General features: G+C 46.7%; 1 long non-coding RNA gene across 2 annotated transcripts in view; it reads left to right on the top strand.

The window, feature by feature from the left end:
* The window catches only part of LOC130544469 (uncharacterized), a 116,244-nt gene that overhangs the window by 60,330 nt on the left and 43,719 nt on the right, over positions 1-12,195 (top strand). The gene's annotated exons all lie outside the window — the stretch shown is intronic.

Here is a 12,195-nt window from a genome sequence, read left to right on the forward strand (position 1 = left end):
TTCTTATGTTGGTTTTGGTAATTTGTGTTTCTCAAGGAATTCATCTATTCTGCCCAATATTAATATAGGTACGCCAGCTTTTTCGTGCTTAGTGTTTACATGCTATGTTTGTTTTTATACTTTTACTTTTAATCTGTCAGTTTTCATAAAGTGTTTTCATTACATATAGCACGTAGTTAGGTCTTTTTACAAAAATTTACTCTGAAAATACCTGATTTTGAATTGGAATGCTTAGTTTATTTACATTTAATGAAAAGATTATCTTCCATCTTGGTACATGTTTTCTATTTGTCCTAGCTACGCTTCATTCCTTCCTACTTTTTTGACTTTTTTTGGTGTGAGTTAAGTGTAATCTCCTTTATTATTTTTAGCTGGACTTCTTCGTGTGTGTATGTTTTAGTGATTTTTCTAGAGATTACAACGTTATGTCTAAGTTGGCACTGTACTTTCAAATGATATGATACTATTTCACAATGTAGGAACCTTAAAACAATATTTTTCCTTTTACCCTCTTCTTCCCTTTTGAACTCTTGGTGTTACATATTTTTCTTCTGTATATGTTCTTTTTTTTTTTTTTACCCCTCCCCTCTTTCTATATATGTTCTCAACCCCATCATAAAATGTTATTACTTTTGCTTTAAACAGTCTTTTAAAATATGTAATATATAACATGAAGGTAATTAAAAGGACATATAAACAATCACCATCATATTTATCATTCTTAGTTCTCAATTTCTTCACACACATCCAGACTTCCATCTGATTTCATTCTCCTTCAGTTTGAAGAAATCGTTTCAATGCTTCTTATAGTGAAGTCCACTGGGGACAAATTCTCTTAGCTTTCTCGTCTGTCTGAAAATGGTTTTCTGTCATTTTCTTTTTTGAAGGATGTTTATACTGGATATAGACATCTTGCTTGATAGTTTTTTTTCCCTTCTAGCACTTGAAAGATGGTGTTCCACTGTCTTCTGACCACCTTTGATTCCATGGAGACACCAGCTGTCATTCTTATTACTGTCATTCCCAATGTGATGTGGTGTTTTTTTTTTGATACTTTTCAGATATTCTGTTTATCTTTCCAGCACTTTGATTATGATGTACGTAGCCGAGGGTTTACCTGTATTTATTCTTCTTGGGATTCACTGTTCTTATTGCATCTGTGGGTCGAAAATAAATTTTTGAATTTCATAGTGAGATGAAGTTTAAAACAAAGTTAAAAAAATCTAAGCTTTGATTGATTTGCCGCATAAAGTCTCTACTCTTTTTAATATATTGGCAAGAATGCATTATGATTTTAAAATTTTCCCACCACAGGGGTGATACAAATCTTCTGGAATTGAGGAAGAGAGAGCAGTCAGTGAAGACTGTAACTTAGATGTTTAGTCCCTAGGAAGAGCCCTGCTTGTCCTTTCTTTCCAGGGCAAAATAAAAGGGAGGGGAAATGACAGAATTTCCCAATTAATTTTGGTATCCCATAGCAGAGGAAATATGTGCCTCTTTTCCTGCGTAAATGCTGGGAAAATTGCAAGACCCCCCTGACTATTCTGTGCCCCATTTGGCCTGAGGAATTGAGTGGAAATGGTTCCAGGTGTCTGGCCAGGCAGAGATTACTGGGTGAATGTCATAGTTTTCTGGGGAGCTAAAGAATGACTTTTCTGGACCCCAACTACATCACAGAGGTCAAGAAAAGCCTTCATCTTCCCCAGAAAGTCTGAAGGTTCTGAGTGAAATTTAACTGTGAGAGAGCGTGGAGCCTTGGCTCTTGGGACCAGGACACATAACAGTGCAGACTCTCTGAAGTTTCCAAGTGCTCAGATGATAATGTCTTGAGGATCAGATTCCACTCTTGATACCTATGCTTGGACCTTATTTAAACTCTTGGGAATATGGGGGTTACCCAGTAGGAAAGCAGACCAGAAACTGAGTGAGGTTTAGCTTCTGCCACCAAAGTGCAGCTTAAAAGAGAAATTAAATTCAGTGATGGCAAAATAAGAAGTTTATGTCTTGCATCCCTGAGCTTTTGGACTGTGAATCCATCTGCAATTGTGACGGTTATTATTATTGGGATGTCATGTGCTTTACCCAGGACTTCCCTAATCCTCCTTTCCTATCTTATTATTAAGCAAGTCTCACCAGTTTATTTGCTGTACCATGTAATGTGGTACCCAATGCTTAGTAGATGTCTCATATTGATTGAGCCACGTGGTTGAATTTTGGACAAATTAGGCCAATGGAAGCTGCTGATTACCTCTTAGGTGCCTAGTCCACTTTCTGTTTCACTGCTTGGTGGGTGTTTTTGGCCTCCTATTTAGGCAGGAGGCAGTTGGGAAAACTCAAGGGGAAGGGGAAGCTTAGTGGGGAATATCCTAGGTGTTTGCCTTGTGCCACTTTTTTACCCTGTTCCTTAATCAAACCTCAGAGCATTCTGTGTTCTTTTTCAGCTCATGGGTCACTCCCAAAGTGTATGTATAGTGATGCATATGCAGTGATATGAAAGCTAAGGCCAGAATAGTAATTTGGAACCAGATCATGAAGACCACAATGCCAAGCTAATGTGTTTGGACAGAATCCTGCACGTATGTGGGGTGGGGAGGTGTTGTATATTAAACCTAGGAGACACTTGATAATAATGGTGCCTTTTAGGGCGCCTGGGTGGCTCAGTCGGTTAAGCGTCTGCCTTTGGCTCAGGTCATGATCCCAGGGTCCTGGGATCGAGCCCCGCATCGGGCTTCCTGCTCAGTGGGGAGCCTGCTTCTCCCTCTCCCTCTGCCACTCCCCCTGCTTGTGCTCTCTCAAATGAATAAATAAATAAAATCTTAAAAAAAAAAAACAATGGCGCTTTGTTGTTGTTGTTGTTGTTTTAGTTTCAAGGTAGAATTTGGTGGTTCATCAGTTGCATATAATACCCAGTGCTCATTACATTAAGTTCCCCCCTTAATGCCTATCAACCAATTATCCATTCCCCAAACCCGCCTCCCCTCCAGAAACCTTGTTTGTTTCCAAGATTTCAGCGTCTCTTATGGTTTGCCTCTCTCTCAATTTTCATCTTATTTTATTTTTCTTTCCCTTCCCCTATGTTCATCTGTTTTTTTTCTTAAATTCCACATATGAGTGAGATCATTTGGTATCTGTCTTTCTCTGACTGACTTATTTCACTTAGCATAATACCCATTACTTCCATCCATGTTGTTGTGAATGGCAAGATTTCATTTTTTTTGATGGCTGAGTAATATTCCATTATGTATATATATCACATCTTTATTTGTTCATCTGTCAGTCGACATCTAGGCTCTTTCCATATTTTGGCTTCTGTGGACATTGCTGCTATAAACATTGGGGTGCATGTGCCCCTTCAAATCACTATGTAACAATGGTGTTTTAAGAAGACTAACCTATTTTTCTGGCATTGAGACAACTAGGAAGCTTTTAAAAAAACCTTAAATTACTTTTTCTTCTCTTTTTAGGAAAAAGAGGCCAATTATCTATATAAAGCAATATGGGTCAGGTGCACATAAAGAGGTTAACAGTAATAAAAAGCCGACTTCCAGACATGGCCTCGAGTTTGTCCGGTCTCCACAACCTTCTACGTCCTCATACTTGCAGGTCTTCCAAGGGTGGTGCTGAGACTATAAGAAAGGAACTGTCCAAACCGAGGGCACTGTAGGATCTCAGCTCTAGTGCCGCCTTCCCTAGGAAGCCTTCCGGGACCTGCTAGTCTCCAGGCTCCCATTGCAATATTTATTTATTCTAATGTTAAGGCTTCTGTCACGTTTCCACCGTGATTGAGAGTTAATGGCCCTGCCTTACCAGCCCTTCTGGACTGTGTGAGCTTTTGGAGGTTGGGAAACACTTTTTCTCCAACACACTGTGGACACTCAACATGCTGTGGACGTGTTGGTTAGATGCTCTAATACATGGGAACCACTGGCACTTAGGAATCCTCAAAAGAAAAAAAAAGATGAGTACCTGTTCATGGCAATTTTAGTTGGGAGTGTACTTCATTGTATGCATCCTTTGAAGAGAGGTGATTCAGGTAAGCTAAGGGGTGGGGAATTTATCTAGCGATGGTCTGGGATCCACAGGGAGAAGACATTTCATCAAGGGTAACCTATAAAAGAAACAGAAGGTTTGGCAAAGAATTACAGAAGAAAGTGCAGAATGTCCATCTCTTTTATATCCCAAATTAGGAGCAGGGACCATATGCACTACCCTCTGAGAGGAGGCAAGAACTGGGTTTGGGGGTCAGACATTCTGAGCTTCTATCCTGGCCCTGCAAACTCTCAGCTGTGGGACTGCAGACAAGTCACTCAACCTCTGTGGGTCCCAATGGCACAGGCTTTGGATCTAGGCTGCTCAGATTTGAGTTCTGACTCTGCAAAGAACAAAAAGGTATGTTTGGGCAAGTTACTTGTGCCTTGATTTTTTTCATCTATTAAAAAGAAGGGGTAATTATAATACCTGGCTTTGGGCTAATTGTGAGGCTTCAAGGTGTTTTAATAATTGTGAAAGTGCTTTGAAAAGCCTCTGATACTGTAAGTGTATAACTGCTTATTATCATTAGTAGTATTTTAATTTTATTTTTTTACTCTGGGGATGTGTGGACATATATATATATATATATACGTATATATATATATATATACATATATATATATATATATACGTATATATATATATATACGTATATATATATCTGTAGTATTATCCAGTGATTTTAGTTCACTTGATACTAACAGTCATGGAATAAAGGCTGGTTAGCAAATATTAATATCTACACCATCTCTCCTGATCATTTAAAAGATTTATTTATTTTTATTTATTTTTATTTTTATTTTTTTAGATTATTTATTTATTTATTTATTTATTTAACAGGATAGAGACAGCCAGCGAGAGAGGGAACACACGCAGGGGGAGCGGGAGAGGAAGAAGCAGGCTCATAGTGGAGGAGCCTGATGTGGGGCTCGATCCCATAACGCCGGGATCACGCCCTGAGCCGAAGGCAGCAGCTTAACCGCTGCGCCACCCAGGCACCCCTATTTATTTTTATTTTAGAGCAAGAGAGCAGGGGGAGGGGCAGAGGGAGAGAAATCCTCAAGTGGACTCCCCACTGAGCATGGAGCCCCCAGGGCTTGATCCCAGGACTCTGAGATCTTGAGCTGAGCTGAAATCAGGAGTCAGATGCGCAACCAACTGAGCCACCCAGGCGCCCCCTCCTGACCATTTTAGAAGAAGTGGGTGAGGCCAGAGAGAGCACAGCAGCGAAGAAAAAAAATAGTAAAAGAAAGGATTCATGAGGCAGAAAAGAGAGGCGGACTGAGGAGCAGAGAACAAGAAAGGAAAAGTGAGGGAGAGAGTGGAAGAGGAGAGAAAGAGACAGAAGACAGACAATCAGATCCATTAATGTTTCAATGAGAAGTCAGGATTCAGGTCTTCCTGAGTCATCGAGTGAAGGTGGGCACTTCCCAGTACCTCCTGCTATTTTGAAATATTTACGAGCCAATGGACCCCCAATTCCTGGCTCACTGGTAACTGTTGGTCTCCAGCTGGGAGATGATCCTTTGGACAGGGGCAGCGTCAGGACAGTCCCTGGCGGGTTGGGAGGTGCGGAGCTGGGGCTGGGGCTCTCCCTCTGTCCTGGCTCCCCAGCCGGCTGAGCTTGGCTGCCAGCAACTCCCTATTAAGACCAAGACCCCAACCTTTTGGAATCAACTGGAACATCCCCTACTGTGTCTGACCCCTCTGCCAGAGCATTGAGAAGGGCCACACACTTGGACATGCTTGGGTGGATGCCCAGAGAACCCAGAGAGAACGTTAGCTGCATCTCCCTGGCATTCTTGATGCTTCTGCGATGTTCAGTGCTCTTCAGTTTCCCTTTTCAATCAAGGCTGCCCCCAGCTCTGGCAGACTGCCCACCCAGCCTTGCTCTTCTAATTTCTGGGAGAGGTGGCAGTAGAAGGGGCTTGCCTCAGAGAAGAGAGGAAGCAGAGAATGGGGACTCAAGCATTTTAATTTTCCAATCAGACACTTCATTAACATTTGGCAAGAGGTCCCTGACTTTGTGCAGCTGTGCAGACCATCCAGTTGCTGGGGCTGCCAGCTTCTTGAAGCTTCCTGGTGGCTGCTGAGGGCATAGCCACCTTCTCCTGCCCACCTGTGCCTGTCTGGGGCACTGCTTGTCGGCATGTTGGGGATGGGAGCACCGAGAATGTAGGCTGGCTGTGGAAAGGCTGGGCGAGGGGCAGTGCGGGAAGACCGACCTGGGGAAGTGCCAAGGCAGCCGCAGGTCTGTGGGGGAGTAAGCAGAGAGCACGGTCAGGGCAGGCAGGGGGTCTCTCTAGGTTCAGGTGGCTGGGACGGCGTACTTTCCATGTCTGCCGAGCAGCTCACATGCCCGAGGCTTGTATCTGTCCCTGTGTTTCCTTCCTGGTACGATTGACGAGCTGTCCTATCCAAGGCCAGCCCTGCATCTGTGCACCAGGATGCCCTCTATCTTCTTGAGGACATCACTGTCTCAACTCTTTGCTGCAGCATTAATTTCCCTTCTCAACTCTGGGTCATTCCCATCAGCAGACAGAGATGCTGCAATATTTTACATCTTAAATAAAACTCTTCTTTGACTCCAACTTCCCCTGCTGCTCACCCCTTCCCCTTTCACTCCCCTTTATGGCAAAATTCTTTGAAAGAGCTGATCATCCTCCTGCCACCAATGCCTCTCTTCCCACTCACTCGGGATCCAATGAGGCATTTGCTCCCCCCTCCCACAGACTTTAGCTTCAGATGGCCACATCTAGTGGCTGTTGGGTTTCTTGTCCCAAGTGACCTCCTGCAGCTTCTCATCCTGTGGGCCAGCCTTTTTTTTCTATAAACACTCCCCTTTTCTGACTTCGTGAAACCGCACCTTCTCTGGTTTTCTTTGGATTGCCCTCCTCTCTCTCCCCCACCCTCCTTTGTCTGGCTCTTCCTCCTCTCTTTGACATCGGAGGGCCAACCTGCCTGGACCTCTTCTGTCCCTTGACTTCCCTCTGATTTATATCTTCTGCCCGTGCGTCTTTGAACTTCGGACAGGTATATCCAACTTTCCACTCGACGCTGTTGATTTCTGCTCGTATAGTTCACAAGTGTTTCAAACGTGAAAATCCAAAACATGACTCCTCATTCGAATTCTTCTCAGGCCCTAGCCTGCTTTTCTCCCTGTCTTCTTGGTCTCAGGAAACGTTTTTACCATCCACCCACTTTTTCAAGTCAGAGACTCAGAAATCATCGTTAATTCCTCCTTCTCTCTCACCACTCCCTACCCAGTGCCTCGGCAAATGTCCTTATCTCAATTATGTCCTCTCTCTATGTCCACGGCTGTCACTATTATCTCAACTGGATGACACCAGTAGCCTCAGTTGTTGTCCCTCTCCCGCCCTTATCCCGTGGGTCTGCTGCCCGGACTGCCTGGGTTCTTGTCCCTGAGGCTCCTTCTGTCCTTTCCCATCTTGCTCCCTCCTCCCCTCCCCGTTCCCCTTGATGTTGCTTCATGCCTCTTCTCTGCCAGGCACTGTGTGGCTTTAGGGGAGCCAGAGGGGATGGCTTCGTGGTCCCTGCCTTTAAGGGTCTGGTGTTCTGCTTTGCTTTCTCTGTGTACTAACTTCTAACTTACCGACTAGTTTTTTGCTTTGGTGTCTGTATCCTCTTGTTTGGGGGCTGACACAAGCTCCTCGAAACACCAGACAGGTGCTCAAATCAAGATCTGCTTTCCAGAGTCAGGAGCTGGAGCTGTGGGGTAGGGTGTAATCTGGACAGCCAAGGGCAGGAGGGGACAAGTCACGATGAATGTGAACTTAAGCTGTAGGAAGCACAGAAGGTCAAACTCGGAAAGTTCCGGCTGGATCATCAAGTCCAGAAATGAGGTGAGCCCAGCCAGACATGGGACACTCATACGCTAAGTTCAGTTGTGCAGATTGTGAACTGCACAAGGGGACACCTACCGGGGGGACAAGTAGAGACTGAAATCGACCTATGTTCTTATCACCGTGAGTGCTCACTCAGGGTTGTGTCTGCCTGGAGAGGGGACATTTTTTCCCCCCTGATTCATACGAAAGTGCCACATGAACCAGCTGGAATCCTGACTACCAGCCCTGCTTTTTTGCCCTCGAGCTAGAATGCCAGTTTCTTGGAGAGGCTCCCACAACCCCATCTGGCGTAGGTCTCCCCTGCTATTCTGGTCTTCATTTCCCTCTTTGGTCTTCACAGCTCTTGTCCAATTTGTAAGCACATGTTTATGTGCTAACTCATTTATTACGGGACTCCTCACTAGGCTGCAAGCCACTGGGGCAGAGGCCGTCTCTGGCTCCCTATGCGTATCTACTAGGTGGCACATTGTGGGCATCAATTCATATCTGTTGGATGAATGACCAGGGGCAGAAGCAGAACAGGGGAGGGGGAGAAAGAGAGAGAGAGAGGATGGGATAAAAGTGGTGGGTGTAGGTGACTGCGTGTGAGTAGGTCAGACCCACACTGGGCTTCCTAGTTAGCTGTGCCCTGTCTGGCTCCCAAGATCGCACCAGGCTATTCTGGCCTCCTGCTCAGCCTGCCCGTGGCCCTTCCAGGCCCTCATATTGAGCACTGGGCCCTGCATTGGGTGTGGGTGACAGATGAGGCTTGGACCCAGGCCCACACTAAAGGAACTCAGTCTCACAGTAAAAGAAGGCTGTAGAGCCCAGAGCAGCAGACACAGACCCAGTGGGACGAGGGCAGAGAAGGGCAGGGAACAACATCTTTTTGGAGAATCAGAGAGGTTTCCAAGAAGAGGGCGCAGTTAGGTTGGCACTCAGAGTGGGGAGGGAGGTGGCCTAATAGCAGGAGGGTGGGGGAGAAGGGCGTTCTGGCAGCATGAAGTGCGTCTCAGGTATGGTGCTAAGCAATTTAATGCTTCCTGCCACTCTGCTTTCCACTTTACCGATGGGGAAAACTGAGGCTCAGGTAGGCCAACTGGTGTGGCCAAGGTCGGAAGCGAGAAAGCAGTGATGACTGAGGAGGTTTTAGGAAAGGACATACATGTGAAAGGGGGATCCTTGTGTTAGTGTTGGGGGGGCTCCCCCAACAAAGTGCCACAGACTGGGGGGCTTAAACAGAAGAAATCCATTTCCTCAGAGTTCTGGAGGCTTGAAGTCTGAGATCAAGGTGTTGGTAGGGTTGGTATCTTCTAAGGCCTCTCTCCTGGGCTTGTAGGTGGCGTCTTCTCCCTGTGTTCTTACACCATCTGCCCTCTGTATGTGTCTGCGTCCTGATCTCTTCTTACAAGGAACCAGTCACACCACCCATGTGACTGCTTTGACCTTAATTAATCTGTTTAAAGACCCCATCTCCATATATAGTCACACTCTGAGATAGTGTGGGTTAGAATTCAACTGATAAATTATTGAACACTACATCTGAAACTAATGATGTACTATAAGTTGGCTAATTGAATTTATTTTTATTTATTTACTGTAAGGATTTTATTTATTTATTCGAGAGGGAGAGAGAGAGAGTGAGAGATAGAGCATGAGCAGCAGGGAGAGGGAGAAGTAGGCTCCATGCGGGACTGGATCTCAAGACCCTCAGATCATGACCTGAGCCAAAGGCAGACGCTTAACTGACTGAGCCACCCAGGCGCCCTGACTAATTGAATTTCAATAAATAAATAAAAAAAAAAAGAATTCGCGAATTCTGGGAGGACCCATGTCTGCCTATAACAATCCCTCTATAGAGGCTGTAGGTGGATACAGGATTAGAGTGGGGAGGGAGGGAGTGAGTAGACCTGCAAGGAGCTGTGGCAGAGCCTGGTGAGGGATGAGAGGGGTCTCTGGGGCAGTAGGGTCCCAGCTCCTGTCTTGCCTCCCGTCTTAGGGATGAATTGGGACACAGCTCTCAGGGAGAAAGGTCTTGATCTCCAGTTGGCCAGACACAGATGCTCTCAAGAGGCATCCTCTCTCCTTACCCTGTTCCCGTAAGAGTCTGGGACATCCTTTTCTCAAAGGAGACTAATTGATAATCCAGGGTGATAAAATGTTATCACTGTCATCCCATTGAAATGCAACAGCGATGCTGGGTCCTATAAATCACCCGGAGCTTAAAGAGGAGAGTGAAATGAGCATTGCCTTATAAACCACAAAGCCCATTAATCACATGACTACAAACCATAAATATGACAAGTACATCCATCAATCCCGCACCTTTCTTTCTGGTCTGTGAATGCACGCATTAGCAACTTAATGGATTTAGAAGGCATTTTCTCCTATAGACTTGGAAGCAGAGAGTATTTTATGATTGGCCTCATGGGCCCAAAAGGAAGGAAAAAGGAGTCACCTTTCTCCCGTGTGCTCAGGGGCATTCCAGAGCTCCCGAGTCGGCCTGCCCTCTGGAGCTGCAGGAATCCAGAGCCCAGCCTCTGGTGGGAAGGAGCCCTCAGTGGCCATGACCTGCCTGCTGTCTGCCCTCCACCTTCCTCCTCCACAGCTGCAACTCCTCCACCCGAAGTTTCGGGCCTGCCCTAGGCTTCTGGGCCAGTCTCCCCCTGGGATTGGAGGCCTTTAGGTCGCATGAGTTTATGACACTGGAACCGTGTCCCTGGTAGTAGAGCTCTTCTCCTTTTATGTCTCAGCGACGGGCTTCTGTCTTCTCTCTGAGACTTTGTTTCCAGCTTATACCCGGGTCCTCTTCATTTATTCATTTGTCATTCATTCATTTATCCTTTAAACGCTGTCCAGCACTCCTGTGCACGAGGTTCACTGTCTGTCTGGCTCTGGGGAAACCGAGGTAAACAGACACAACTCCTGCCCATTGGGGCCCATGATTGAGGATTGAGGGGGAGATACACCCCGAGTGTGGAAATGCAGAGACAGAGAAGCCCAGAGAGAGCAATAGCCCTGGTCCTCCTCTGGGTTGTGGGAATCCTTACCTGTCATGCCCACCCTGACCTCCGGATATGGTCTCGCAGGCTTTATGGCTTTCAGCCCTTGGCTGGGCCCTCTGCCCACAGACCTTTCTGGAGTTTGGGACTAGGTGGCCTTTCCCCAGTGCTTGATGACGAGAGGCAGTGTCTTGGGTGAATAGGACCGGAGGTTTTGGAGTCAAACAGGTCTGAGTTTGGATCCCAGCTCAGTGGCATGTGACCCCTGGCATGCCATTTCTCTTCGGGTTCCTGTCTTGTGCTTGGGCTAGTCTCTGTCTCAGAGTTGTTCGCGCCCCTCTGTCGGACGTGTGTTCAGTGCTGAGGCTCAGCACCTTACCTGAGTAAGTTTGCTTTAGTCTCCCAAGTGCTGTGAGGGGCTCGGCTGGGAGAGGCCTGTTCCTGCAGAGGCCCAAACCTCTGAGATACTAGTTTTCAAGCAGGGGTGATTTTGCTGCCTAGGGGACATCTGGTGATGTCCAGAGGCAATTTTTGTTGTCACTAACAGGGACATCTAGTGGGTGAAAGCCAGGGATGCCACTAAACATCCTACGATGTACAGGACAGCTCTCCCACCCTGATAAAAAAAAAATGATTTGATCTGAAATGTCAATGGTACTGCCACTGAGAAATCCTGCTCTGGGAGAAGCAGGACTGGCAGCGGAATTGGGGTCGCAGTTCTCCATCTGAGCTGCAGGGCGGAATGCTGGTCTGATCAGAGCATGAGCCCAAGGCCCCTTCTGCAGTATGGGATGTCTCTCTGGGGCGAGGGCCAGTGAGGCCTGTGTTCCGTCCTCGTGGTGGGACTCTTCCCCTGTGGTCACCCCTGTGACCCCATCCCTCTGCAAACTGAGCACCTATTGCATCAGAAGCAGAAGACCCGGTCCCTGACTTTGAGGAGTGCAGGGTCTAGAGAGGGAGAATGGCACAGAAGCAGATATAATGAGGTGAGCAGAGAAGTACTAGCAGCTGGCGTGGGGGCTCCGCTACTGGGGGGAGGTCCTTATTTGGGAAAGTGTCCTGGTAGTCTAGGGATCAGAAGGTGGGGCTGACTCCTCTTATTGCCACTCAGCCTCAGGACCAAGGCACAGGGTGGAGCCCCACAGTGTGATTTGGAAGTGCTTCTGGGGTTCTGCTGGACTGCACGCCGTAATCATCTGATGAGATGGGCACTGCCTGCGCCAATTACCCAGAACCTCGGGGACATCTGCATCTTTTGAAAGCTCCCTGGGGGGGTTCTAATGGGCAACTAGCGAAGAAGCACAGGGCCTTGCCTG

The sequence above is a fragment of the Ursus arctos genome, unplaced genomic scaffold (genome assembly GCF_023065955.2).
Source record: "Ursus arctos isolate Adak ecotype North America unplaced genomic scaffold, UrsArc2.0 scaffold_21, whole genome shotgun sequence".
Taxonomy (NCBI): Eukaryota; Metazoa; Chordata; class Mammalia; order Carnivora; family Ursidae; genus Ursus; species Ursus arctos.